Raw genomic sequence first — 27288 nt, 5'->3', positions numbered from 1 at the left:
GTGGTATTTGATAGTTCTATGACAGTGTTCCGTAGCAGGAGATACACATCTCATTCTGGACAATGAGAAGCACACTCCAAACTTTATCCGGGAGCATTACGTGGTTTTTTGAGGTCATAGATAGTCATTAAAAACGTAGACTATTCCCTCAAAGAACTTCCAATCCAGCAGGTTTTTAAACTACTTTTGCCAAGAGGAAAGAGCATATTTATTGGGGTAAAGCCAAAGTCCCATTGGTGGAGGAGAAGGACATTTTAGAATTGCTGCTGTGGTCTAGACTTAACATCAGAAACTAGAACTTGTCTCAGAGACAGGCCGGGCATGGGAGAGAATCTCCAGAGAGCTCATTAAGGGCACCAGAATTACACTGTGGAGAAAACAGAGCAAAAAGGGGCAGGCTGGCAGGGAGGCCCAGACAACTCTCCCATAAAGACAGGTTTTGCCTGACCTGCAACTTAGAGCCCAGACCACGATTCAGCTCCTCCTTCGTGTTAAAACCTGACACTGAGGCTGGGCAGTGGCTCATGCCTGTAATCCCAGCACTTTGGGAGGCTGAGGCAGGTGGATCACCTGAGGTCAGGAGTTCAAGACCAGCCTGTCCAACATGGTGAAACCCCATCTCTACTGAAAATACAAAAAATTAGCTGGGCGTGATGGTGTGCACCTGTAATCCCAGCTACTCAGGAGGCTAAGGCAAGAGAATCACTTGAACCCTGGAGGCGGAGGTTGCAGTGAGCTGAGATCATGCCATTGCACTCCAGCCTGGACAACAAGAGCGAAACTCCGTCTCAAAAAAAAAAAAAAGAAAAAAAAAATCTGACACAGAGAGAGGTTCAGAGATGTGTCTAAGGCTGGACAGATGGTATCTGAGCCAGGGTGAGAACTCAGACCTCCAGTCTAATGCCCTTCAAATAGTGAAAGCCAGTCACAGTCGACAGATAAGAACCACACAAAATAGGAAAGGAAGTGATGGCGTTTCAAGGGAAACAGGCACCTGTTGCCTCGGTAGCAAAAGCAGCAACGGTCGCTTTGTAAAAAGTTTTAAAAATACCCCCCAAGTCTTTCAGGAGTAAGTGCTGCTACACGGGCCGAGGTCTGCGGGTGCTTCCACCCTTGTATTCCTAGGAGGGCCGTCTCGGTTCTCACCACCCATGCCGATGGACTTTGGGCCATGCTGACTTCTGGCCTCTCAGCGCGCCCACCTGACAAACACGGGCCCAGCTGGGAGGGAGAAGGACCAAAGGCTCCCAGGTCAGCTGAGCCAAACGTACAAAGTGTCTGGAGCCATTGGTGATATTAAATGTTAAACGCGGGCGTGTAGGAATCAGTCATGAGTGCCCTAGGTGTTCTTAGGTATGCGGCGTCGTGATGGTTTCCGGGTAAACAGATTTCATAACAACTGTCGCCCTGCCCGGCAGACACCTCGGGACTCCTGGGTGTCCTGTTCCCTGGAGGAATTGCTCTCAGGAGCTGTGAAACAGAAACATCCTCAGGCTGGCAGAACTGCTGATGCCTCAGATGCTCTGTTGTTCTTGTGGTGGCTTCTGGGCTATGGAAGGGGCACGATCCCCTCGGCAGCGGCTGTTCTCTAGAGGAGCTGAGACTCCCTGTATGAGATGTAAGTACTCCCCTGCCAGGGCCACTGTGCTAGTGTCATTCCATCTGGGGATACTGTCAGTAGTCTCCTCACTCGTTTCCCCGCCTACAGCCTCTGCCTGGCCCAGTGCTGCTCTCGACTGCTCATTGTCTTTCTATAGCACAGCCTGAGTCATGGATCTGCAGCCTGGACGCATTCAGTGCAAGACTTGGAGGGGCACAGTTTACTCATCAGGTCCTGTGGATGCAGCTGCATGGGAGGGGAATGGCATTAAAGCCATAATGGTGCTTTCTGCCTTCACGCTGCCCACAGACTGGGGAGAGCACACACGTGGCACCCAGTCACTGCACCGTTCAGGCACAGCAGGCTGGCCTGCCCAGCCAGAGGGTCCAGGAGACCTGGCGGAGGTCTGACAGTCAGTGGTCTCTCTTAGCATTCATCCCACTGCTTTCCGTCCGGTGTTCCCTCTGTTGACTCTCTCCGCTCCATCATTCCATCAGTAATCAGCAGCAATGCCCTTCTTTGGCAAGAGCCCTCTCCTCCCCACACCTTCCCTGGCTACAATACTAGACTAGGGCTCAGCAAACTTTTTCTGTAATGTCCCAGATGGTAAATATTTTAGGCTTTGCAGGCCATATGTTTTTTGTCACAACTACTTAATCCTGTCACCATAGCATAAAGCAGCCACAGATGATATGTAAACAAATAGGTATTACAATAAAGCTTTATTTACAAAAACAGGCAGTGGGCCAAATTTGTCCTACAGGCTATAGTTTGCCAACCTCTGCTCTAGATGACTCACCTGGTTGGAAGGAAGGACAGTATTGCTGCTGGATCAGAGATGGAGCTCTTCACCCAGCCCTTCTCCCAACACCTTTGTGTGGACCCTTTCCTCCATCTGAAATACCCTTCTTCCCCCATCTGCCATTTGCATGGCCACATTCTGTCTGTTTCTCAGGGACCAACTCAGAAGGCCCTTTTTCTTGAAAGACCCTCTTCCCATCTCTCCCACCCTCCCAGCCAGGAGGCCAGCCTGACTCCCCAAACGCCTGCAGGACCTACTTCACTTTTGCCTTTCTTACGGGATGCCTTCTCACTCCAGCTAGTCTGTAAGATACACATCTGTCCTGTCCATTTTTGCCCAAATGACCTAATACAGTGAACTGTGCCTAAATACACTGAATGATACGTAATCGGCACTTAAAATGTCTGTAAAATAAGGGAATGATGTAAGGATTGATGCAGGGTGGCTGAAAGTCTTTGGAAATTTAGGAGAAGGGAAAGAAAAGCATGAACTTTGAAAGGCAGGAAAGTCTCCCTATGGAAGGAGGGACTCGAGAGGGAAGTATTTAGTTGGGCAAAAGGACAAGAAGGCACGTTCTGGGGTGAAAGAGGCACAGAGCTACCGAAATGGGAGCTACAGGATGTTGGTGGGGGTAGGCAGAGGGGGAGGTGTGAGGTGATGGGGCAGTAGGGACTGTAACCGAGCTCGGAAAGGTCACCTTCAGAGGAGGACAGTGGGAAGGTTTGCTTTGCTCCGTGATACAGAATCGGCTTCCTTTGGCTGAGGCACAGCAATGGGCAGATGCGTTGCTCAGATCAGACGGTGAAATGAAGAAGGAGGAGGAGGCAGCTGGGTGTCCAGTCTTCTGTCTGGTTTCCCGCTAATGGATAGAGCTCTGCAATGACTGCACAATAAACCTTTTATTCTGAAGCCAGCATTGGTATTTACTGATATGCTTTTACTGGCACAGTGGTTTAATAAAATCTGCAGGATCTTTATTGCCTCAAAGGCAATGTGTTTTTCCAAAGAAACGTATATGGCCATAAAATATTCAAAAATGAAATATGGAAGAGGCTTCCTAATGCCTTCTAGAAATAGAATGGAAATACACATGGCACCAGATGAATTTATTTCTACTATTAAAATTCCTGATTTACCAACTACTTGAAAGGTAACTTCAAGTAAGCAGAATAGGCATGTGTTTTCCTCTGAGGGGAATATTTTAATAAGAACAGAGACAGTTGATAGATAGACATTTGTATCTGGATCTCTTCTTTCTGCCCCATTAAACCAGAAATTGGTCTTTGCCAGTAGTGACCATGTGTATGTGTCCACAGCAAGATGATTAACTGGAAGGGGGCCAATTGCGGAAGTGCTTATCCTGTCGTGTTTAATACCCACCTTATATATTCCACACAGATATACACATTAGAGGCTTTAAATCCCCTCCCTGGAGAGAGAGACTATACATGAAGCAGTAAATTACATCTGCTGAAAATAGGTTGAGCAGTTTCTCCCCAGAACTCATATCCCTGCCTACAGTGATGGTCTCAGCACTAGCCCACTGGCCCACATTATTCTGGCAATAAAGCTCACTGTAGTGCACCACTAGCATAGAGAGCGAATGGTTTAGTTAGATGCATAACTGTGCTGAATATATTGAAAAGCAATTGGCTTCCTGAGGGTCAGTAGCTGATATTCCATTTCAAAACACAGAATGTCGTCAGATATAATCATGAGAATTCTTCAGACTCCACAGCAGTTTATAAGCAATATTTTGACAGGAGGTGGTTTGTTTTGAATCTGGGAGTACTGAAAATGTTAAATGATAAACAGAGGTGAATAAACCAACTATCAACTGGTTCATTTTTTTCATAGGCTTGTTTGTAATTTATTTCTGCTAATTTTTTTCTTCCTGTAGCTTATTGTCATTTAAAGGCCTCACTTCTTATAACTATTGAGATGACTGTTTTCCTTTATGCTTAATTTTGTGTGAAATAAAGAACGTGTTTGGAGTTTCTTCCAAGACCTCCTTACTCCCATCATCAGCACCATTATTCATTCAGTTTTCTGCATTTACTCTTCAAAGACCCCTGCCACTCTTAATTAGCTACCGGAGTCCATCAGTTTCCTCTTTAGAAATGGTTCTTAAAAACCACAGCCACCACTCAAACTCTAACCTAAATGTATTAGAATCCTAAAAGGGTAAAGTGGGAAAGAACGTCAGAGATGGTTCTCTGAGGTCTTACTTGGACAGATCTAGCACTGAAACTGCCTCCAGTTTTGGGCTTGGCCTGTCCCCAGGGCTGGCTGTGCCGCGTGACATTGTGCTGAGATTCCTGCAGCAGCTTGTCAGCTCCTTGCTCTGCTTCAGGGCTTCGGCCCAGCTAAGTCATCCCTCTCTTCTGCCCCCAGATTCATCTTCCCAAATCCTCACTTTCATTATGGTCACTTTCTTTCTCACTGGCTGCCAATTACTTGCAAACTTTTTAGCTTTTTTGCTGAAGGGTCATCATAGTTTCAGCCCGCCCAGTTTCTCCAAAATGCCCTTTATTCCAGCCAGCCTTCTTTGGCTCCTCGACTTACCGCTGTCATCGCTGGCTCCAGCACTTCGCTCATGTTCTTCCCGTCATGTAGATTGCTTGTTTTCCCTTCTGACTCTCCAGGATTTACCTTTGGGATCCATCCTCCATGTGCTTCCTTCTGCCTATCATCACAGGCCTCCCAGTCCCCAGCTGGCGTCCAACCGCTTACCATGTGCATGGTGCCAGGGAGGGGACCCAAAGATGCACCAGGTGTGAGCCTGGACACACAGCTGAGAGCCCAACATGGACATTCAGACTTGCACACAAATCATTCTGGTGCTGGAGAGGATGTCATAAATGCTATTTTAAAAAAAGAAAAAGATGCAGTAAAGTTGGGCCTATGTTTATGCTAGTGCAGACCTCTCTCTATGTCCAGAGAAAGGCAGTATGATATAATGGTTGAGGAGTGAGATTTTGAAACCAGAGAATATGTTGCTGAACTAGCTTTGTGACCTTGGGCAGATACTTAACCTTTTTGTGTTTAGCTTCCTCATCTATAAAGATGGAGATAACAAAAGTACCTGCCTCCCAAAGTTGCCATGAGGATTACTGGAGTTAATGTCAAAGTGCTTAGGATAGTGCCTGGCACGTAGTAGGCACCAGATAAATGTCCACTGGTAACTGTTACTGCCATCATCATCATCTCCATTGCTGCCTCCTTTACTGGACTGTAAGTTTCTGAAGGGCAGCGATCACAGTGTCACTGTCCCCGGAGCATGTAATGGCTGCCTGGTCAACACTGAATAGAACGATAGATAACCTGTTGTTGCTGCTGCTTCCTCCTCTTCCTCTTCCTCCTCCTCCTCCTCTTCCTCTTCCTCCTCCTTCTCCTCTTCTTTCTTTTTCTTCTTCTTCTCTTTTTCTTCCCAGCTTCTTCTTCTTTTGATTTAGGATGGGTATAGTCAGAGCCCTCCACCTCTCTCCCAGGCCTTCCTATGCCTCACAAAGCACTACTCCAGAAGAACAGTATTCTGAAATGAATTGGCTGAGGATGGCTGTGTCAGGGGTCCCCAAGACCACCCCCGGGTTGGCTGAATAACTGGGAACCACAGCACTCAGCATATAGTTATACGTGTAGCTATGATTTATTACAGCAAAAGGACACAGAGCAAAATCAGCAAAGGGGAAAAGCAGATGGGGCAAAGTCCAGAAGAAACCAGACACAAGCTTCTAAGAGCCCTCTCCCAGTGGAGTCACACAGGATGTGCTGACTTCCCCCGCATGGGACAGCACATGTCCAGGATTGTCTACCGGGGAATCGCGCTAGAGACTTAGTGCCCAGGGGGTTTTGTGGGACTGGTCACACAGGCACAGGCTGCCTGGTGCATGCCAAAATCCCAGACTCCCAGAAGGAAAACAGGTGCTTGGCATAATCCACATTGTTTGTGAGACATCTTAGGGAAGATCTGTTAGGAGACGGTAGGAACCCTTCCGGAATCCAACTTCCCAGATGCCAGTTGAGAGCCAGCCTCGCAAGCAGGCCTTCCTAAGGAGAACAGCCTCAGAACTGCTGGGTTAATTCTTTCCTGCATGATAACATAGGCTGAAGGCACAGACTGCGCAACCTTTTGGCTAATTGGAGTTTTACAGGAAGAATCCTGACGCTCACTTAGCATATTTTAAGTATTTAATAAATGTTTGGTGATGAAATATAATGAAGAGAGAGATTTGAGATCGACATTGTGAAATAAAAACAAGTCAGAATTTGGAAGAGAATGTTAGCCTAGATTGTCCCATGACTTGCACACCCTAAGGCTCCATACCTAACGCCCAGGCTATGCTCCCACTCCCTGAGATGCTCATGGTCTCACCTGCTGCCCACAGCTGAGCTAGGAGGCTGCAGTCCGTGCTGAGGGCCCTGTATGTGAGACACGGGGGGAGCCACAGTTTCCTCAGGCCACGACGCAGTACACAACCGAGCTCCAGGGTGGTCTCTGGCCCCTGAACTCCACAACCCACATGTGTTCCTTCCACACAAGACAGTAAAGCTTAAGTGTAAGAAAGATCTCCCTGAGCTTCTCCTCGTGCCCTGCTCTGTCCACGTTATGTGCTATCAGCATCCACTCCCATTCTCCCTTCCCAGCACAGCCATCAGGAGGAACCTGCAGGCTTAGACCTTCCTGTGTCTTGCTACTTTTATTCCGTATTTTTGAGTCCCCGTTATCTGTTACTGCATTCATACCCCACGTTGAAACACCAGAGGGATGAGATTGACTGGCCTGGTGGTGTTCACCCTGTTTCAGACTTCCTTGCCCTTCCCTTGCATATTCAGAGTCCCAAGTGGTCCAGCCTCCTCACAGGAGTCTGTGCCCTTGAGGCAGAGCTCAGATCCTGGACTAGGTTACCCAGGTTCACGGCCTCAGCACAGATGCTTCCTAACTGTTTAAGCATGGGCTAGGAACTGTTCCTCAGTTTCCTCAACTGTACATTAGGGATGATGAGAGTACCTACCTCCTGGGATGGTTGTGGGATTAAAGAAGATACCATATTGTATTGATTCTAAGATGCATCCTCCAAAACACACATACTCTTGAGCATTTGTGAATCGGGATCTTACAGTCGATGCTGTGTCAGAGGTTAACTCGCAGCTTTTCCTTTCTCAGTGGTACATTCAGTAATGGTGCATCTTAAAATCGATGGCATCTTGGGTTAGATAAAACACTGTAAAAAGTAGGTAGCACTTAACACAGTGCCTGGCAGGAAATAAATATTCAGGAGGGTTAGTTGTTATTGCTGTATCAGTGTGGTTAACATCATCAAGGAAGGAGATTAGCTAACGTTCAGTGTTTTCTGTTTCAGTATGTAATTCTTAGAACCCACAAGACAAAGATTTTTATCCCCATTTTACAGATGAGAAAACTGAGGTTCAGGAAGTTCAGGCAATTCCCCTCCACCCATAGAGCTGGTAAGGGGCAGGTCTGAGGGTCCATCCAGTAGTCTAAGCCCCTGCCCACTGGCCAAAGAGAGCTGCCTGTTTTCTTTGCTGCCCGGAAGCTGTGAATGGTTTTTACATTTTTAAACAGTTGAGAAAAAAAATTAAAAGTTCAATGTTTTGTGACACATGAAAATTTAGGAAATTTCCATTTGAATGTCCGCAAATAAAGTTTTATTAGAACACAGCCCTGGCAACCCTTCACTTACATTGTCTATGGCAGCTTTTGCTTTCTAGCAGCAGATGCCATGTGGCCTGCAACACCTAAAATATTTGCCATTTGGCTTTTTTTCTGGAAAAGTTTGCAGATTTCTAGTCTAGCCCTTGGCACTCGGACTTGTGCCCATCTGAGGAAAGCAACGTCTTATTTATCTTCTTATCTTCCACACTTGGTAGGCACTCAATAATTATTTGCTAAAATGACTTTCCGTAATCACTTCTGAGTCTGAAAAGTAAATCGCAAGTCATGAAAGTTACCATGGCACCAGATAAACATCAAAATAAAGTGCTCGTCAGCTCAAGGAGAGGAAAGTGAGGTGCAGAGGCTCCCCAAGACTGTGTTTCAAGTAAGTTCATATTCGTGTTGTGGTATCTCTTGGAGATTAAGTAAAATAAAGTGATTCTGAAGAACAAGGCCACGTCGCTGGGATTAGCTGAACGGTAAATAAATCTCAGGTAGAAAATGTTTTCAGGAAATTGAACACTTAATAGTCCCTGCTTATCACCCCTTAGGCCTACTGTGCCGTGGTAGGACCAACGCAGGTGGCAGTGGGGCTCAGCTGTCAGATACCCCTCAGCAGGTCTGCAGAGAAGTGAGTCGTGATGTCCTGCCTTTGAAAGTCCTATTGGTTTTAAGAGATCAATCAAGTTATTGAAGCCAAACCACAATTGACGTTTTCTCTGCATTAAATGTTTGCAAGGGAAGCAGGTGTAGGCACACTCAAGGTCATCGTGAGGACTTGCTCAACTTGGAGTTTGAGCTGGCCTTGGGCACACAGGCCTGAGTCAGGTGAGAGGCAGTGAGGGGAGCCAGGAGCTCCCACCACTGCATGCTGAAGGGGCTGGGCACCAGCTGCCCCGCAGGCCACCTGGCTGCCACCTCAACGGCGTGTGTGTATCTGTGGCTGCAGCAGCCTAAGAGCAGCAAAGCTGGCCGTTGCAGCACACCTGGAGGCTTTGTCTCCGGTGTGAGTGAGCCTTGCTTTCCACACCTGTGCAGAGAAAGCTTTGTACGAAGTGAGAACCAGGCGTGGGCCACCTGCCGTTGGAAGGCATGTGCATCCCTGCTGCCCAGGTGAGCCTCGCAGTTCCTCGAAGACCCACAGTCACGGCTCTCCAAAGCTTGTTTTAAGCATTTTAGTTGTACTGTTAAATAATTTCCCTTTCAGTCATTTCCCACAGAAGCATAATTCTTAAAAGGTTTTTTGCCTTCCTACATCTGACTAACCTCTTTTTGTTTTGTAAAAGAAAATCCAAGGAAAAAATAAATTTAGGGGGAAAAAATAAATTTAGGGGAAAAAAATCCCAACCAGGAATTTGTTTAATGGAAATGTATATTCCAAAAAGTGAAATTCAGCAAAGTCTATTGTAGCTGATTTTCTAATAGTCAACCTGATAAAATTGGATCTATTTTCTTATAATTTGCCTCTTCCTCCAAAAAGTGTGATGCTCAACAAATCTTAATTGTGGTTACAGCATACTGAGTTTTTGTTTATTATTTTTTCTCTTGAATATGGAGATGTACCTACGTGTAAGGGAAATTTTCACAAGAAAAAATAGTCATGCTTAAGAAATGGTTTTCTAAAACTTAGAAACTAAAACTGAAGCCATGTTTACATATGCATGTGCACACACACATTCTAAGTATGAAGCATTTCAACAGTTTTTGGGTTAAAATGCTTGTGTGGACTAGTCCAGGGTCTCTACAAATGAGAACCTAAACATATGTTTATTCTATTACTTTTTTTTTTTTTTTGAGACGGAGTCTCAGTCTGTCACCCAGGCTGTAGTGCAGTGGAATGATCTTGGCTCATTGCAACCTCCACCTCCCAGGTTCAAGCCATTCTCCTGCCTCAGCCTCCTGAGTAGCTGGGATTACAGGTGCGTGCCACCACACCCAGCTAATTTTTGTATTTTTAGTAGAGATAGGGTTTCACCATGTTGGCCAGCCTGGTCTCGAACTCCTCACCTCAGGTGATCCACCCTCCTTGGCGTCCCAAAATGCTGGGATTACAGGTGTGAGCCACCATGGCCTTCCTGTTCCATTACTTCTAATCAGTTATTCAAGGACTTTTAGAAAACATTTGTGGATGTGGACACTACCTTGAAGGGTTGGAGAAAAATTATAAGGAGGTGGTGGTGACCTTTAGAATGCTAAGACTGTAGTCCTTTTTGTGCCACCATTTTTTTAACCCTTTAGATTTAACTAGGCGAGCAGGGGACAAGAATTCACATGGTTGTTACCAGTTCCCTTCTACCCAGGAAAGTCACCACATCTTTACACAAAATTCTTGAAGAAGACTAGAGGAATTATCAGTGAGGCTAAATTATTCATGAGAATATTAAGAAGGAAAAAGTATTTTCATAAAAAAAAAAGTAAACCTCACACTGTAGTGACAGAATTAGGTTAAAAATAGAGCCATCTCTGGGAAAGACCATCGAATTTGAATTAGCTCATCACTCTGAGCAATTCTGGTGCATCAGCAGGTTCTTCCTTGCCATATAGTCATTTTTGTAGGTTTAAGTAAAAATAGGAACTGGTACACAGCCTAAACAAGCTGCATAACGCACCCACCTTCCCGGCCACTCACATCTTGGGAAGAGGTTGCTTCTGCCTGGCCTGATAGGACTTCCTCTCCTGTTTGGCATCTGTACTAATGCTTGCTGTCTTTCCTCACTCATACTGTTCTTGCCCACCCCCATCCCTTTCACAGCTAATGATTCCCTGTTCTATTGGAATTTTTTTTTTTTTTTTTTTTTGCAAAACTTATTGCATTGGAGGATTTGTTTCAATTTCCCTGAGATCTTACAAATTAAATTGCCCATCCTTAACTTTTTCAGCTTTTCATCACCCTGACCCACTTTATGTTGAAATGTGGCCAATTTGACAGAAGGGAAAGCTCCTTCTAAGGCAGTACTTCTGATTCTTAGCAATATTTTTGGGTCAGAGACCCCCTTCCAGAATTTGATGGCATCTACGGGTCCTTCCCCTGGAAAAGTGCACATCTCTTACACACACGCACACGTGCATAGAGTTTCGCATAAAGTGACAGAGGCCTCTGGTATCCCTGAACACATTCGTGGATCTCAGGTTGAAAATTACGTGGCCAAGGAGCAGCTCGGGTTGAGCATGGGGTGCAAGGGCCTCGCAGGGAAACCTGGCCTGCATGCTTGCCAGCACCGGGACCATGTGGAAGAACAGGGTGTGAGGGGCTGGAGAGGGGAACGTGTCCCCAAGATGCAGATGCTATCAAGCCCTTTGTCATGGAGGACCAAGGATGCAAATAAACCTTCTGTTTCCAGAAAACAGCATTTGTCCAAAAGGGTGGGAAACGAGCGGTTGTGACTTCCCAGCCCAAGGCCACTCTCCTTTGCTCTCTGCCTTCAGTCACCTTGACCTTGCTCAAGTCCAGTGATGGGTGCTGGGCCTCTCAGTCTGCTGGTGAAGACACAGAGAGATGGACATTTCTGAGTGAGGCTGAGACAGCAGAGAGGACTCAGTGTTCAGGAAAATGAGACTTGACCTAGTGAGAAAAGCACAGAGTCCAGTGTCGGGTTTTTCCCTGTACTAAGCAGAAGGAAACGTTATTACTGATTTGGGTCCCAGTCAGGGTCACCGGGTGCGTTGATGGAGGCTGGTTCCTCTTTTATTTCATGTGACTAGTCTTTAAGTGCTAACAAATAGTTAGGAGTTCTTCCACATAGAAGCCACTGGAAAACCTCACCTAGAATTCACTCTAAGCCCTTCTGCCGCCGCTGTGAGCTGTGTGACTTTCAGCAACCTAACTTACGTCCCTCAGGCTCCTCATCTGTGCGATGGGAACTTGAGTGTTTTCCTCTCCGGACTGTAAAGTCATGGAGTAGCTGCCTCGCCCCTTCTATGTACTCTCTGAGACCCAGATGCCTCTCAGTCCTGACCAGGCTGCCATATGCCTGCACTGATTTTGGGGAGAATTAAGGAATGAGATACAGGTACTGCAGAAGCCTGTTCCTAGGGCAATGGGAGAACAACCCTGTAGGTGCCATCACATCCAGCTTGCTAATGCCCAAGATGATGGCATATTGGAATAGACATTTCCCATTACACGGTAAAGCATGAGCAAAAAGACAGACATTTTCAATGATGGCCAAAGAACAGGCTTTGAATGCCCAACTAACTGAACCAGACTGACCCTTTACCCTGCCTCAAAAATTTGATTTCTGGACTGTTTTGGAAATGTACTTTGGCCTTCTACAGGCCATGAGACTGATACTCTTGCCACTAATGCAGTTATCACCTCAGGGAAGCAGAAAGCTCCAGGGAAAAGAGCATTTCTTTTAAAATACACACGCGCTTCCCTCTGAAGGTTTGCTAGCCGATGTTTGGTGGAGACAGAAGGCATCTCCTCAGGGGCTGGCGGGGTGCTTGCCATGATTGATTGCCATGTTTGCACCTAAGTAAGTTCTTGTTCATCCGCTCACTGCCTAAGACCTGGTGTTAATCCCCCCTGCCCTTCCTTCTGGAGGAAAATGATTTCTGCCGGGGGAGTTGAGTAACACTGACAAATACCAACTAAGTTTTCCTATTGAGTGGAGGGTGGGGTGGGAGACAGGCCACTTGCCTGAACTCGGTCTTACCCACCATTGCTAGGATCCTGCCTGTCCAAGGTTCGTGGTGGCTTCTGCCGGGGATGAGGTCGGGAGGTGAATTATTAAGCTCTGTGCTGTAAGTCGCTCTCTGAGGCTGATATTTCGGACTGATGTTTAGCTTATGAGAGTGGTCTGTGAAGTTTTGTGAAATTCAGCAATCACATAGATCGCATAGAAGTATTGTCCACATGAGATAGCTTGAGTAGCAATAACTCAGGAACAGTCAGGTTGCATGTACCACTGGTGGTAATAATGCTAATAAAGTAAGAAGTGATTTGTTGAGTCAGGAACTGTGCTAGGGACTGAGCATGCATTAACCCATCTCCCCACAACACTGTGAGTTAAATAATTAACACCATTTAACAGAGGAGAATACCATGGCTCCCAAGGTGAACCAAGGCTACACAGCCCTAACGTAGTGACATCATACCTCATACCCTTCTCTTTTCTTTTTTTTTTCTTTTGAGACAGAGTCTCGCTCTGTCACCCAGGCTGGAGTGCAGTGGTGTGATCTCAGCTCGCTGCAACCTCCACCTCCCGGGTTCAAGCGATTCTCTTGCCTCAGCCTCCCTAGTAGCTGGGACTACAGATGTGTGCCACCACACTTGGCTAAAATTTTTTGTATTTTTAGTAGAGACAGGGTTTCACCGTGTTAGCCAGGGTGGTCTCGATCTCCTGACCTCGTGATCCACCCGCCTGGGCCTCCCAAAGTGCTGGGATTACAGGCATGAGCCACTGCGCCCGGCCATACCCTTCTCTTCCTGGTGCTGACACTACACCCGTGGTCCTTCCACCGTGTCTTCTGCTGTTGCATGATGCCATGCACACTCCAACACAGCATCATTACTGTGACAACTTAAAGGATCCAGAGAGCAATTAAGTGAATAGCAGATAAGAAACTAACATGTCTTTGGTTAGCAAAGTATGTCAGCCGGAAGATAAACTTTTCTGCTTTCCTTTTTCCTTCTGTTGCTGATGTTTCCAGTAGACTTAGATTGAGGATGCATGCATTAGGGACATGATGACTATGTTTTTAATGTTTTAAAGTTTTTAGGAGGAAAGACTGAACGTATGGTTCAGCCCTTGTCTATAGGAAAAACAGAAAAGAATATTTTTTAGTAGGATTCTCCTGGAAAATCCAGGAGGATCATTTCCAGAGTTATAGGTCTAATTTGTTTTCTTTAGTGTTAGCTCTTTGCCAGAAACACTATTAAATAGAGAATGTGCTACACAAGGGCACCGGGTCTGCCCACTGCTTCATCTCCAGCACCTAAATGGTAGCACTTATTCAGTCAGTCTCAGCAAGACCAAGTGCCTGCCTGGACTGGATCTACAAGCCAGTATTTTAGGAAATTCTGTTCTGTGTCAAAGCAGCTTCACTGTAGTCTCCTCCTGTGTTTTCTCAAATTAAACAAAGAACAGAGGTCATGTCCGTCTGGAGCTAGGGCGTTTATGGGTTTTTTATTTTTATTTTTTATTTTTTTTGAGATAGGATCTCACTCTGTCGCCCAGGCTGGAGTGCAGTGGCGTGATCTCAGCTCACTGCAGCCTCCACCTCCCGGGTTCAAGTGCTTCTCCTGCCTCAGCCTCCCTAGTAGCTGGGACTACAGGTGCGTGCCACCACGCTCAGCTAACTTTTTTTTGTATTTTTAGTAGAGACAGAGTTTCACCATGTTGACTAGACTGATCTCCAACTCCTGACCTCAGGTGATCTGCCTGCCTCGGCCTCCCAAAGTGTTGTGATTACAGGCATGAGCCACTGCGCCCAGCCATAGGGCAGTTTATTAGTTAATAAACTATACAGCAGACATCTGTGCTTCATTCTCTCTGCCCTTTAATGTCCCCTTGGCTCCCTGGGGCTCAGATCATTCCAGGGACCTCTGCCCTTTTTTGCCGTCCCCCTCCCCCTCTCCACTGCACTGCCAGAGTGAGCTTTCCAAACCCAAACCCATTGCATCACTCTTCAGCTTCATGTCCACTCAGCTGCTCTGACTGTCCCCAGGCCAGATTCCGAGTCTTAGCCCACACGTCCCGGATGGTGGACAACACCAGCTCATCTCCCGCCACTCTCCGTGCTGTGCTTCTCCTGTCAGGTGCCTCCTGCTCCTGTGTGGCTGCCTCAGCTGGGAGCGAACTGCCCCCTCCAGCTGCGCCCTGCATGCGTGAGACCTCTCGCTGAGCCTGGAAACACAGCAATAGGATCACTTCCCTATGCCCCCCTCACCTCTGTGTTGAATTTAGATGCATCCTATGTGACCTCATCACATGGTGTGACCAGGGAGCCTGCACTTGGTGTGACCTCATTTTTTTTTTTAAAGAAGGGAATGATTTTTTTTTTTAAGGAGGGAACAAATATAAAAAATCTTTGTCCTAGAGTCAGAAAACCTAGGTTCAGGTCCTAAAGTTGAGGCTTTCTTAGCTCTGGAACTTTGAGTAATTTACTGTAGAGAGCTGATGTTGGTTCCTTGAAGTATAACATGGGAATTGTGCCTATTATGTCTTACCTAGTTGCCATGAAAATCGAATGCACTCATATGCATGGAGAGGTTTTAGAAGCTATAAAACGCTGTCAAGTGTTTGGTGGCACCATAAGAACAGTTAGTGTTAATTTCCAAGCAATACAATATTGCATATTTGTGTGCAGATAATGAACTTTCTACTACCTTTGACTCATCCCAAAGAGGTTCGTGCAAGTGCCCCGGGAGAGAGGGAAGGCAAAAGCTCTATTGGGTAAGATGCCCAAATGTCAGACCGTGCCAGAGCTTTCTGTTGTGTGGGCCCATGGGCCAGGCCAGATAAAGTCAGTACCCTTTGGGGCCACCAGCTACACCCGAATGTCCTTCATGCCTTTGCCATGCCCAGAGGCAACTCATGCCTGTGAGGATCGGCCAGTCCCTGGCTCTGCCCCATGTCCTGTCTCCTTTTGGAATGTAGAGCTAGTGCCCCAGAGAGTACCAGGACGGGGGCAGGGGCACCAGAGTAGAGTATAGAGCTAGTGCCCCAGAGAGTACCAGGACGGGGGCAGGGGCACCAGAGTAGAGTATAGAGCTAGTGCCCCAGAGAGTACCAGGACGGGGGCAGGGGCACCAGAGTAGAGTAGTAGGGGCACTTGAGCCGAGGCCAAGGAGGCAGCTCCCACCACCGCCCCAGAAAAGTACCCCCTTTTCTCTCCAGAACGTGGCAGTGGTTGAAGCCAGGAAGGACCAGGCTGGAACGCAGTACTTTTTCCTTTATGGGGCGGCATTGTCCTCTGGAGAATCGCAAGCAGGCACCTTAGTGCTGAAGGTGCTGTGTCCTAGTTTGGGTGTGACTGCCAGGTGCCCACACTGGGCCCAGGGCCGGCCACGGGCAGCAGCCTATCACATCAAGGTGAGCAGCAGGCCACGGGTGGGGGCAAAGCCCATGACCCATATCCCTGCTCATTCCTTTCCATCCCCTCCCCTTCTCCCTCACAGCCTCTCCTCAGCCTGTCCTGGGGCATCACAGTCCCCCGAGGAGGAAGCCTGGGCCTGTCTTAGGTCCTGTTCTGGTGGTGGCCTGGCCCCTGGGACAGAGCCCTACAGACCATTGCTGACCATTCAATCCTGCTGTGACACATGGGCTGTGCTACCGGAGCTCACCCATGCTGCTGTGCCTGGTGAGGACAGGCCAGCCAGGACTTCAGGAAGAGAAAACTGACTTTGGTGGAGGGGAGACCCAACTGCTTTTGTATTTTGTGTTAATTTAAAATGGCAAAGACATAAGTCACAAAAAAACATGCCCCTGCCTAAGCGTGCTATGCCTCACGTCCCAGTTGAGTGGAGAGTCCATTTCTGACACTCATCAGAAGTTGCAGGCAGGGCTGCGGGATGTCCTGGGGTGCAATGAAGGGTCCTGGGTAGATGTTCTCAGGCAGGGGCATCACCTGCTATAGGCACAGGGGCTGGGCTGCCTGGGCTGGCTGTGGTGGGCACAGACCCAGCCAGGGTGGCCAGCTTCCAAAGAAGTAGGGTTAGCAGGACACTCACGCGGTGACAGGATGCTGTGCCTGCCGAGTGCTGAGTGGGTCAAGTGGGAATGCAGATCCAAACTCTCTTCCTCGGGCTCTGAGCAGTCTGGAGTTGAAAGGCTGTTAATTGGCCAAGCCTATTTAATATTTCATTCATGCACACATGGAAACAAAGAGGCGGTCATGGCAAAAGCTGGCACAGGACATTCCCCTGTCCCCACCGCCCCATTCCCCTTGCCCTCGAAATCTTTATTCGATGGTCCTTGATGTCTGCGTTTCATTCATGCTTCCTCTCCTGGGTCCTGGAGGTCTGCATGCTTCTGGGACCTGCAGCCTTTCTCCATGGGAAGAGCGGGGCTCTGGTTCTCCCAGCCTCACTCTGTGTGGTGGAGACACGGAGAGGCCAGATTTGTAGATGGCATCTTGGGGGTTCTGCCTGGCCCCAAAGTTCCATTCTTGTGTTGCCTTGCTAAAGAGATGGGACGGGGGCTTTGCTGTGCTCATGAATCTCAATCCCACGGAGCCCAGGGCCATGGAGAGATCCCAGAAAGGTCACGGCGTTTGACTGGTTCACAACTGCTTGGTTCAGGAAACAGTATCCTTGGTGGGTGCTTCAATCCCTGATTAAAATGCATGCTAATTTTTATAAAGTTTGCTTTAAAAAAAAAAAAAAAAAAACTTTATTTTTCCCTAGAGGACCTCCCAGAGCCTTTAGTTTGCTGACAAGCACATGAATCTGAAGGGAAGGTGTGCAGAATGACCTGATGGGTTTCCTCTGTGTTTCTACAGCGCTTGTGTGCACTCTGGCGTGACCATCAGCACGCGGCAGTGTGGTGTTGGATGTGGAGTATTTTCCATGCCTGATTGTAAATCCCTCAGAGTGGGGACCGTGTCTTTATCTCCCTAGGTCCTAGCGTGAGAACGTGTTTCCCGCCTTACCGGTGTTCCAGGCGTGGGTGCCTTGTGTGATCTGTTGAGATGGCCTCGTGTTTCTTCTTGCCCCAACAATGTGATTCAGCAAAAAGACAGCCGGGTAACAGATGCATGGAGCGGTTTTTCTTGGATCCCATGGGGCTTGCTGCGTTGCGACTGGGCTTTCGAGTCTGAATTCAGATGAGAGTGAAGCGTTGCTGATGCAGAGAGACTAATGGGCCCAGCCGCTTGTCCTTTGTAAAACTAGGGACAGAAGCTAAGTCTGGAGACTCGAACCCCAGAGTTTTAGAGATAGAACAGATGGCAGGCAGGTCGCTGTTCTTCTGGGACCCCAGCCTTTGTGGCCTTTCCCAGCAGCTGAACTTTGGGCCCCTCTCTGTGTGACATCCTGCTCCTAACCTGGCCACACCATGCTGCTTGAGGCAGCCACAGCCTGAGCCAGGACAGCTCTCGAGAGAGGAGAACAGGCTGTGGGATGAATTGCCATGGCCACAGATGGAAGGGACCCAACTCCTTAAAAAATAAGAGTGATATAGGAGTCTTTAAGCTTCTCTAAAGGGAGGGCAGGACTTTGGGGTCCCCATGTCCCTCTTATTGAAGCACATTTTCCTCTCTCTTTTTTTTCAGTAGAAAGACGGTCGAGGGGATGTATTCTGTGTGACGCTGCTACAGGCTCCTTTGCGGGAGAAACCCTGATCTAAGTCACAGCTGGCTGGGGTCTTAAGTCCTTGAACAATTTAACTTGGAGTCAGGCATAAAATGGGAGGAGGTAGAAATAGAAAATATACAAACAACAGGAATATAAAATGTGGGACACTTTCTGTGGCCTGGATGTCCCTGCTGCCTCGAGTTCCCCGCAGCTGCTGATGCTCACTAGCATCTCTCATCACCCCAGGACCCGCTCTGACCTGTTCCTGCTGCATCCATTCCCCACCCCAGCATCTTTGCCTGAAGGAAGGCTTTGTCCAATCCTGTTCCCGCCCTGGATGACCACACCACCTGTGGGCCTGCCTGGCCGGACGCAGGTCTCCATCAGAGGGGCCTGTCTGCATGGGGGTGCCTATACATCTGTCATGTCGACATCACTGAGGACCCCTTAGGGGCTCAGGCCAGCTCGTGGGCCTCTTTGTCTCCTAAATAACTGGGACAGTATCTGGGGCTTAGATGTGCAGTCAGCATAGCAGTAAGTGACCAGAAATACAGAGATGTGTGGACTAAGACTGTTGAGGTTGACTTGGATGTGTGCAAAGGCCCCGACCTCCCTCCACTGTTGAACCATTGCCTGAAACCCGACCATGAGAATGCAGTTCTGTATTTTAAGGCACATGAGATAAATGCCCCCAAGGATGGTAATGCAATGAGCTCTGTGACTCACCCCACCTCCTGGTGATTGAGCTTATCTGATCCTCCTGAGTTTAAGGATCCTTGGGTGGATGGGTGGGCGGGGCACAGCTGAGGCCAGAGCTCTCAAAGGCCAATACTACGGACTTGCCTTTTTTGTTGTTGTTTTATTTGGAGGGGGTGTTTGTTTTATCATGGTAAAATAAACACAGCATAAAAGTTACCATTTTAACTATTTTTAATCGTACCTTTCAGTAGCATTAAGTAATTCTCATTTTTACGCAGCCATCACAACCCTTCATCTCCAGAGGTCTTTTCATCTTCCCAAACTGAAATTCTGTCCCCAATAAACACTCCCCATTCCCATCCCCCAGTCCCAAGCAGCCACCCTTCTACTTTTTGTTTCTATGAATTTGACTACCTAAGAACCTGTTTAAGTGGATCATGCAATATTTGTCCTTTTGTGATTGGCTTACGTCACGTGGCATACATAATGTCTTCAGCACAAAAAAAGAGTGAAAATTAGAAAAAAGAAAAAATGCTTCCTACATTCTTGGCAGCACTTGTTATTTTCTGTTTGTTTGACAGCGGCCACCATCCTGATGGATGTGAAGGGGGACCGCATTGTTGCTATGACGTACATTGCCCCGATGACGGTGATGCTGAGCACGTTTCCATGTGCTTCTTGGCCATCTGTATGTCCTCTTCAGTTTTTGTTTTGTTTTAAACTTGCATTCAGATGGATAGTTACATGTGTGACCTGAGAAGAACCACTCAGTGATGAAGAATAAATGTGGCAACACCAGCTAGCATAGCTTAGCAGCATCTGTTATCTGCCTGAGGGCGGTGAATTCCCAGTGAGACGCTCATTCTAGTACTGTCCTAGAATGAAATGAGTCTCAGCTGGCGTGTTCCTCACTCTCCTTCTCAGTGCCCATCTTTTTCTTAGTTGAAATGATCTGTGATTCTGGATGCAGCCTGTGTTGTTCTGGACTATCTCTGTGTTGCGCTAAATTAATAAAGGAGCTTTCATTTTTGCAGTTATGTATTTTGAACTCCCTGTTCTCTCTTCATCCTGAATGACTGAGACATGATTAGACATTGGCAGAGCGCACCTGACATGGCGCTGATGTGGAAATGCAATGGGCGGCAGCTCAGGGTGCAGACACCACCCAGGACGCTGTGCCAAGGGGAACCAGGGCTTCCCTTTGGAATGGCAAAGGCTCCCACCATCCCTCCAGCCCCTGATGGCAGATCCCTTCTCACTTCTTCCACACTGGAGCTGTGGCTCCTTCTGGTGTTTTCCCTGGGTGGATGAAACAGAAACTCTCCTGGGGCCTTTTATTTTATTTTATTTTTTTTTTTTTTTTTTTTTTTTGAGACGGAGTCTCGCTCTGTCGCCCAGGCTGGAGTGCAGTGGCGTGATCTCGGCTCACTGCAAGCTCCGCCTCCCGGGTTCACGCCATTCTCCTGCCTCAGCCTCCCGAGTAGCTGGGACTACAGGCGCCCACAACCGCGCCTGGCTAATTTTTTGTATTTTTAGTAGAGACGGGGTTTCACCGTGGTCTCGATCTCCTGACCTTGTGATCCACCCGCCTCGGCCTCCCAAAGTGCTGGGATTACAGGCGTGAGCCACCGCGCCCGGCCTATTTTATTTTATCTTATTTTATTTTATTTGTGGTAAGAACATTTACCATGAGACCTACCCTCTTAACAGATTTTAAAGTGTATAGCACAGTATTGTGAGCTATAGGCACAATGTGTGTAGCAGAGTTCCAGAGCTTCTTCATCTCGCTTGACTGAAACTTGATGCTCGTTGACTAGCAACTCCCCACGTCTCCCTCCCTCTACTCCCTGGCAACCATCATCCCACTCTCTGATTTTCTGAATTTGCCTATTTTTACATGCCTCACGTAAGTGGAATCACGTAGTATTTGTCCTTCTGTGACTGGCTTGTTTCACTTAACATAATTCCTCCAAGTTCACCCACGTTGTCGTATGTGTCAGAATTTCATTCGTTTTTAAGCGGAATCATATTCCGTTGTATTTCTCACTGTGTTTCGTGTGTCCATTCACGCATTAGTGGACCCCGGCACGTTGTTTCCATACCTCGGCTATTGTGGATAACGCTGCAGTGAACATGGGAGCGCTTACCTCAAGTGCTTTGAGATCCTAATTTCAATTCTTTTGGATAAGTACCCGGAAGTAGAACCACTGGATCATATGGCAGTTCTAGTTTTAGTTTTTTGAGGAACAGCCGTACTGTTTTCCATAATGGCTGCGGCATTTTTGCATCCCCACCGACAGTGTTTAAAGGTTCCAGTTTCTCTCCATCCCGGGGACTTGATACTGAGAACCTAACCTGTCTAGCCCCTTCTGCACTGGCCGCCTTTGCAAGAGCTGGTTGCCTCTCTGAAAACTCTCCTCCCATGACTCTTCCCTTCCCCTCACCCACAGGGCAGGGCAGTCCTACTTACTTTTCCCTTAAGGGAAAATCCAAATGCTGCCTCTTTGGTGAGGTCTTCCCCAGGCCTCGTCCCTTTCTTTGCATTCCTGCAGCACAGGACCCCATCTGTGTCTTACAGGCACGTGTCTCTTCCATCAGACTCTGAGCCCCTTGAGGCCGGTGCTGTGGCTGCATCGTGGCATCTCCCGTGGCATGGTGCTAACTCATCCTCCTTGCTGAATAAGTGAATGAAATGCATTCATTATGCACAGCCTCCTTCTGTTTTCCATGATTTGTCATTATTCAGTGTTTTCTGTGAACCAGGAGCTGGGCGTGGTTTGTTAAGTAAGGACACAGTCCCTAAACTAAGGAGCTTTCAGGTTGGTAACCAGAAAGGGAAATTCTACGTTTTTTATGGCAAGCTTTTAGACATCTTTTTGATATTTAGAATGAAGTAAACACAGTAGATGTAGTCCAATTCTGGAAATCATGTAAGACCTGAGCCTAATTCAGCAGGTAGAAAGCCAGGAAGAACACACCTACTTTGTATTTGCAGTCCTTTCCTCATGCTACTTGATAAGGGAATTAATCCCTTATCATACTATTGCTGAGCCACACCCCCATTTAAAAATAAAAATTAGGAAAGCTGTCTGGATAATTATTAGCAAAGACTTTACAGAGGCTGGGATGAGTCCTGCAACCGGTTGTTTGCACTGGGAGTTTTATAGTGTACTTGACCTTTGCTTAAGGTAAGGGAGTTTGTTTGGCAAAAACAACGATAAATATTCCCATGGCATTGGAATCCTGCTGGATTTCTGAGACTCTGGGAATGCAGATGTGGGCACTGGAGTAAATGTGAGCATTTCATTACAGTGCCTGCCTTGTTTTGGGGTTTTTTGGTTCTGTTTTGGTTTTCTCTTCCAGGCTGTATTGCTAGGTTTACTGCTTTAAAATTGTCTTTATGGTTCAGGCTGCTGCAGCCTTTAGAACAAACCACAACAGTTGGGATCTAGAAGCCTGCACCTCTCCTGGAGGCACCGCCCGCATCACGGTGTCCATGGCCTGACCTTTGAAGGGGCTGTTTCCCATCTCGGAAATGGGGATACTACTTGATATTCTTATTTATAGGATTTGGTGAGGGCATAGGAGGTAACACATCCACAGATGCTCTGAAGGGCTTGAGCGTGATCGTGCACCTTATTACGGGTGGTTGTTGATATCTTGGGCAAGTTTCAAGACCGGGAGGTTGAAGCCAGCCCATCTCACCGCTGAGCCAATAAGAATGAAGACAACATGGTTACAGCAAAGCTTCAGGCTTAGGAAGAAATGTTTCACATGGATGGTGTCCTGGCCAGCGGGTTGGGTTCTAAAATAAACACTGCTGTCTCTGGGGCTGAAGATTTGCCCAGGGCAATGGAGAAGCCAGCGGGGAGGGTAGTGCGGAGAGGCTAAGTTTAGGGTCAGCTTTATTTTCAGAGGCAAATGAGGAAGTGAGAGGCTGCCAAAATCACTCCTCTGAGGCTTCCCCTGCCCCTTGGATGAGGTTGCTGCCATCTCTGAGACGGGACTGTGGCCTTTTACCCTTGTAGGCACCGAGGTTGGATCTAAGACACTGTTTTACCATCCAATCCTGTCAGCTGTTCCATGGCCCACCGTTTCCTTTTGAATGTTTCCAGGAGCCAGAAATCCAGATCCCAAGGGCTGGCACGTGGAAGGAGAGCCCTCCGGAGACAGCACGCATGCTTCGGTTTCTTTCATGGTTAACTATGAGATGTTTCTGATGTCACGTGTGTCTGCTACCCGAACTCAGAAACAAGCCTCATTAATAAGTCCCACCCTCACGCCCCAGGCCGCCTCCCCCTCCCACTCCACGCCTCCTCCCTCTCCCCCTCCCCTGTCCACAAGTCTCCCCACACGCTATTTGCTGTTTTTCATCCCCATGAGTTTTCCTTAGGTTTTACCACATCTAGAACACTGTGTTGTACGGTTTTGCCTTTTAAAAAAACTTTCTGGCCGGGTGCGATGGCTCATGCCTGTAATCCCAGTACTTTGGGAGGCCGAGATGGGTGGATCACGAGGTCAGGAGATCAGGACCATCCTGGCTAACACAGTGAAACCCCGTCTCTACTAAAAATACAAAAAATTAGCAGGGCGTGGTGGTGGGCGCCTGTGGTCCCAGCTACTCAGGAGGCTGAGGCAGGAGAATGGTGTAAACCCGGGAGGCAGAGCTTGCAATGAGCCGAGATCACGCCACTGCACTCCAGCCTGGGCGACAGAGCGAGACTCCGTCCCCCTAAAAAAAAAAAAAAAAATTTCTACAGATGCTGTCCTACTGTGTTTGTTTTTCTGAACTTCCTTCTTTTTTTATACCTCAGCATCATATCCAGTGGCTCCTCCGTGTGAGTACGGAGACAGGGAATGAGTGAGAGCAAGGCTGGCTTTGAGAGCTGGGGTTTGTGTAGGGCTGAGTGAGACCTTGGGCTCCCGTGGCCCAGGACTTAAGAAATAGCAAAGGAGAATAGTAGATGAACCGGAAATTGAGATTAAATTTGGGAAGGCACAGAAAGGATTGACCAGGCGTCAAGTGGCCTAGCTCTGGAACCTGGGAGTGGGGCAGATGCAGCGAGCAGGGCGGGAGGGCCCAGACCAGGCCCAGACTCAGGAGAACAGTAACCTTGTTATGACCTTGGCCTTCACACAGTAACTTCCCTCTGCCCAGGAACGTCCTGTTCTCTTATTCAGATGGTAAGAGGGAAAATATCTATCTATAAATACATTTATATTTCTAAGAGATTGTCATAGAGGTGTTTTTTCTCGACCCAGGGAGGGTTGCTGTGCTGCACAGAATAGGATGTGAAGAACCCATGCACAGCATACTTGTCTTCCTCCTGTCTTTTAAGTTCAAAGGCTTCTCACTGGACCTAATAAGTCAATCTCTTTACTCTGATATTATTTCTGATTTCCAGTTTGAAGATGAGAAAACTGATCGTATCAAGGCCTCTCTATTCATCCTATTTCATTTGAAGAGCTACTGGATAGTATTTGGAGGGAGACTTTTTTTTTTTTTTTAGTGGGGGAGGGTGGCAGCCACAAAGAGGGAACCGTTTCCAAGTGGATAGAGGGCAGGAGCCCAAAGATAAGGATTTGAATACTGCCATCTGGAGAGGCGCTGGGTTTTTTGTTTGTGGTTTTGTAAACCCGGTAGTAGGAGGCTCTTTTTGTTTTTCCTGTTGCCTGTTTAGAGGAAAGACTACAGCACAAATCGTCCAAATGCCTTGTGCTTTTAGGGGCAGAGTTGATACTGTCGCCCTCTGGCCCTCAGGTCCTACTTTGTTCTGCGTGCTGTCTACCCATGAACTAATGAGGCTGCCTGCATAATAGACATGGAAAGACAAGTGTCAATTGAAGAAGGTGATGTTGAATTATGAGATTCAGCAACCCGTTATGTGGCCACTCGGCCCAGCGTAGTACCTTCCCCATTTGTTAGACATTCACTGTTTGATTGATTAGTAAGAAATTAGAGATGGTGTGGATCATTGAAATCTACAGCAACCCCTCCAACACCTTGACTTCCCCCTAACACTCTTACTGGGACCTCAACTAAAAACAGACTGTGTTTCAGTTCATCCATTACTTTACTCACTAATAAATGGTTCATCCATCCTTTCTTGAGTGACTGCTGGACGCTGGGTCTCTTGAGGATGGAAAGACATTGCCTTGCCTTCGAGGCACAGAGTCTCTACTATATGGATGGATCTGACCACAGCACAGCGGTCACTACAGTAGAGGCACCTACTAAATGCAGCAGGGACATGGAAAGAGAATCTGAATCTTCCTGAGATTTTCTTTTGTTTGCCCAACCCACCTCATGTAAAGATGTAAAGCCACTCAAGTAAGAGAAGGAAGAGTCCGTGAGTGCCTTTAGTCACTTGCTCCTCCATAAATGTGCATTTCCTGTTGAATTTACCTTTGAAGGGCCTTGAAAGGAGTGTCTTTGCCCATCCAAAGTCCTGACTGCCTCTCTGTTGGGGCTGGACCATGCTGTGTGTTCTGTGTGTGAGCCCGTATGTGTTTTTTGCTTAGAAGTTGCCTGTGGCTCTTGTCTTGGCCACACCAACTCTAAGGAGAAAACACATGTGATCACCATCTAAATTTCCACAATCCATTCAGACCTGCCAAGGAGGTTTATGTGTCCAGATAAGTGTCTTAGCTACCTGTCACATCAGGATTCAGTCAACCTGCCCAAGGAACAGCATTTTTCCTTGTGCCTTCTTAGAAAAAGTAAAGCAGCCCACGCATAGGAGACCTGGAAAAGTTGGTAGTCTGGGATCTGTAAGGAGCCTCTGCATGAGGCTTCCTCAATGCTGTCATGCTCTGGGCCAGAACTGGGGTCCTGGGAAACACTGGCCGTAGAGGGGAGAGTCTGCCTCTACTAAGAAGGTGGGAGAATGGTGTTGCTTCCTGAGGAGGGAGCCTTTGGGAACAGCAACCCTGGAAGCTAGAAATCACATGAGTACATTTGGGTGGCAGTGCACAGGCAGTAGAGCCACATCACAGCTTCAGTAAGGGGACAAGGAGAGCACATCCCCTTACCTGGAAAGGTATCGCTTGACTGATCTAGTGATTTGGGAACAAAAACTCCAGTAGCCCTTGTCCTGTGATTTTCAGCTGAACTGTTTTTGTAATAGTCTTATATACGTGATTTTGTAAAGCATAATGAACACCTGAATCGAGCAGGTGACGTCGTGAAGCCCAGCACGAGGGTCATGGCATTTCCCATTGAGTGGGATTCAGGCCTGAAGCCAAACAGCTCAAGGCAGATGTTGAGACACAGGAAGTTATTTTTATTTTTATTTTTTTTTTGTGATGGAGTCTGGCTCTGTCGCCCAGGCTGGAGTGCACTGGCCGGATCTCAGCTCACTGCAAGCTCCGCCTTTCGGTTCATGCCATTCTCCTGCCTCAGCCTCCCGAGTAGCTGGGACTACAGGCGCCCGCCACCTCGCCCGGCTAGTTTTTTGTATTTTTTAGTAGAGACAGGGTTTCACCGTGTTAGCCAGGATGGTCTCGATCTCCTGACTTTGTGATCCGCCCGTCTCGGCCTCCCAAAGTGCTGGGATTACAGGCTTGAGCCACCGCGCCCGGCCGACACAGGAAGTTATTTTAACAAAAATGCCATAGAAGAGGGCAAGATTGGCAGGCGGGAGCACCAGGCAGCACCTCTTCATTGGGATTCTGGCTGTGGTACAGGAAATCTAACATAGACACAGCTTCCCTTTTTTTGTTCAAATGCTGGAAAACCAGGTTTCGGTTTAGGCAGCCAGGTAAAGGCCCACAGTTATGTGCCTTTTATGGCCCTTTGCCATCTTACCTTCAAAATCTCCAAGAGTAACAGATTATTCCTGTGAACAAGGAAGTAGTAATACTTATATGTAATTTTAGATTAAGCGGACGACTCACGGGTGAGACTTTGCATCCCTTGACACAGTCTGGTCATTGCTGAGGAACAGGGTACAAAGTCTTAAAATTTAAGGCAAAAAGTGAATATAATCACTGTATTAATCAAATGTTGACCCTGTTCCTCAGCAACAAAGTCCTGTTGGGACAAGCTGACCGCAGGGGTTCTGGTAGCAATGTGCAGGTCACAGGAGCCACCGACCTCCTCCCAGGTGTTTGCAGGGCATGCGGCTGGTCCACGCGTGTCCGGAGAGCATCTCTAAACTGCTGTTGGCCCTGAGTTTGCACTGTGTGCTTTTCCTTCACGTAGATTAATTAAAGAATTGTCATTTTTCTGCTTTTTGAACACCTGTAAGCAACACCATTTATTCTCAGACCTC

General features: G+C 47.6%; 4 protein-coding genes across 28 annotated transcripts in view; 2 read left to right on the top strand and 2 right to left on the bottom strand.

Moving 5' to 3' along the window:
• The window catches only part of LOC126952529 (tubulin beta-2A chain), a 759189-nt gene that overhangs the window by 534608 nt on the left and 197293 nt on the right, over positions 1 to 27288 (top strand). Inside the window, exon 1 of one of the 21 annotated variants that reach the window (XM_050787214.1) lies at positions 15703 to 15712. The exons of 18 other annotated variants lie outside the window; for them this stretch is intronic. The gene's annotated coding sequence lies outside the window, so the exon portion shown is untranslated. Of the gene's footprint in view, positions 1 to 15702; positions 15713 to 15758; positions 15769 to 15814; positions 15825 to 27288 lie in introns of those variants that run through there. 2 more of the 21 variants (XM_050787213.1, XM_050787212.1) reach the window with 2 other exon arrangements.
• The window catches only part of PRPF4B (pre-mRNA processing factor 4B), a 908191-nt gene that overhangs the window by 707328 nt on the left and 173575 nt on the right, over positions 1 to 27288 (bottom strand). The window lies entirely within an intron of this gene.
• FAM50B (family with sequence similarity 50 member B) overlaps positions 1 to 27288 on the bottom strand; it is a 667415-nt gene that overhangs the window by 479747 nt on the left and 160380 nt on the right. The window lies entirely within an intron of this gene.
• SLC22A23 (solute carrier family 22 member 23) overlaps positions 1 to 27288 on the top strand; it is a 190238-nt gene that overhangs the window by 78981 nt on the left and 83969 nt on the right. The window lies entirely within an intron of this gene.

Source organism: Macaca thibetana, chromosome 4 (assembly GCF_024542745.1).
Source record: "Macaca thibetana thibetana isolate TM-01 chromosome 4, ASM2454274v1, whole genome shotgun sequence".
NCBI lineage: Eukaryota > Metazoa > Chordata > Mammalia > Primates > Cercopithecidae > Macaca > Macaca thibetana.
This window is presented reverse-complemented; position numbering and strand designations above follow the sequence as displayed.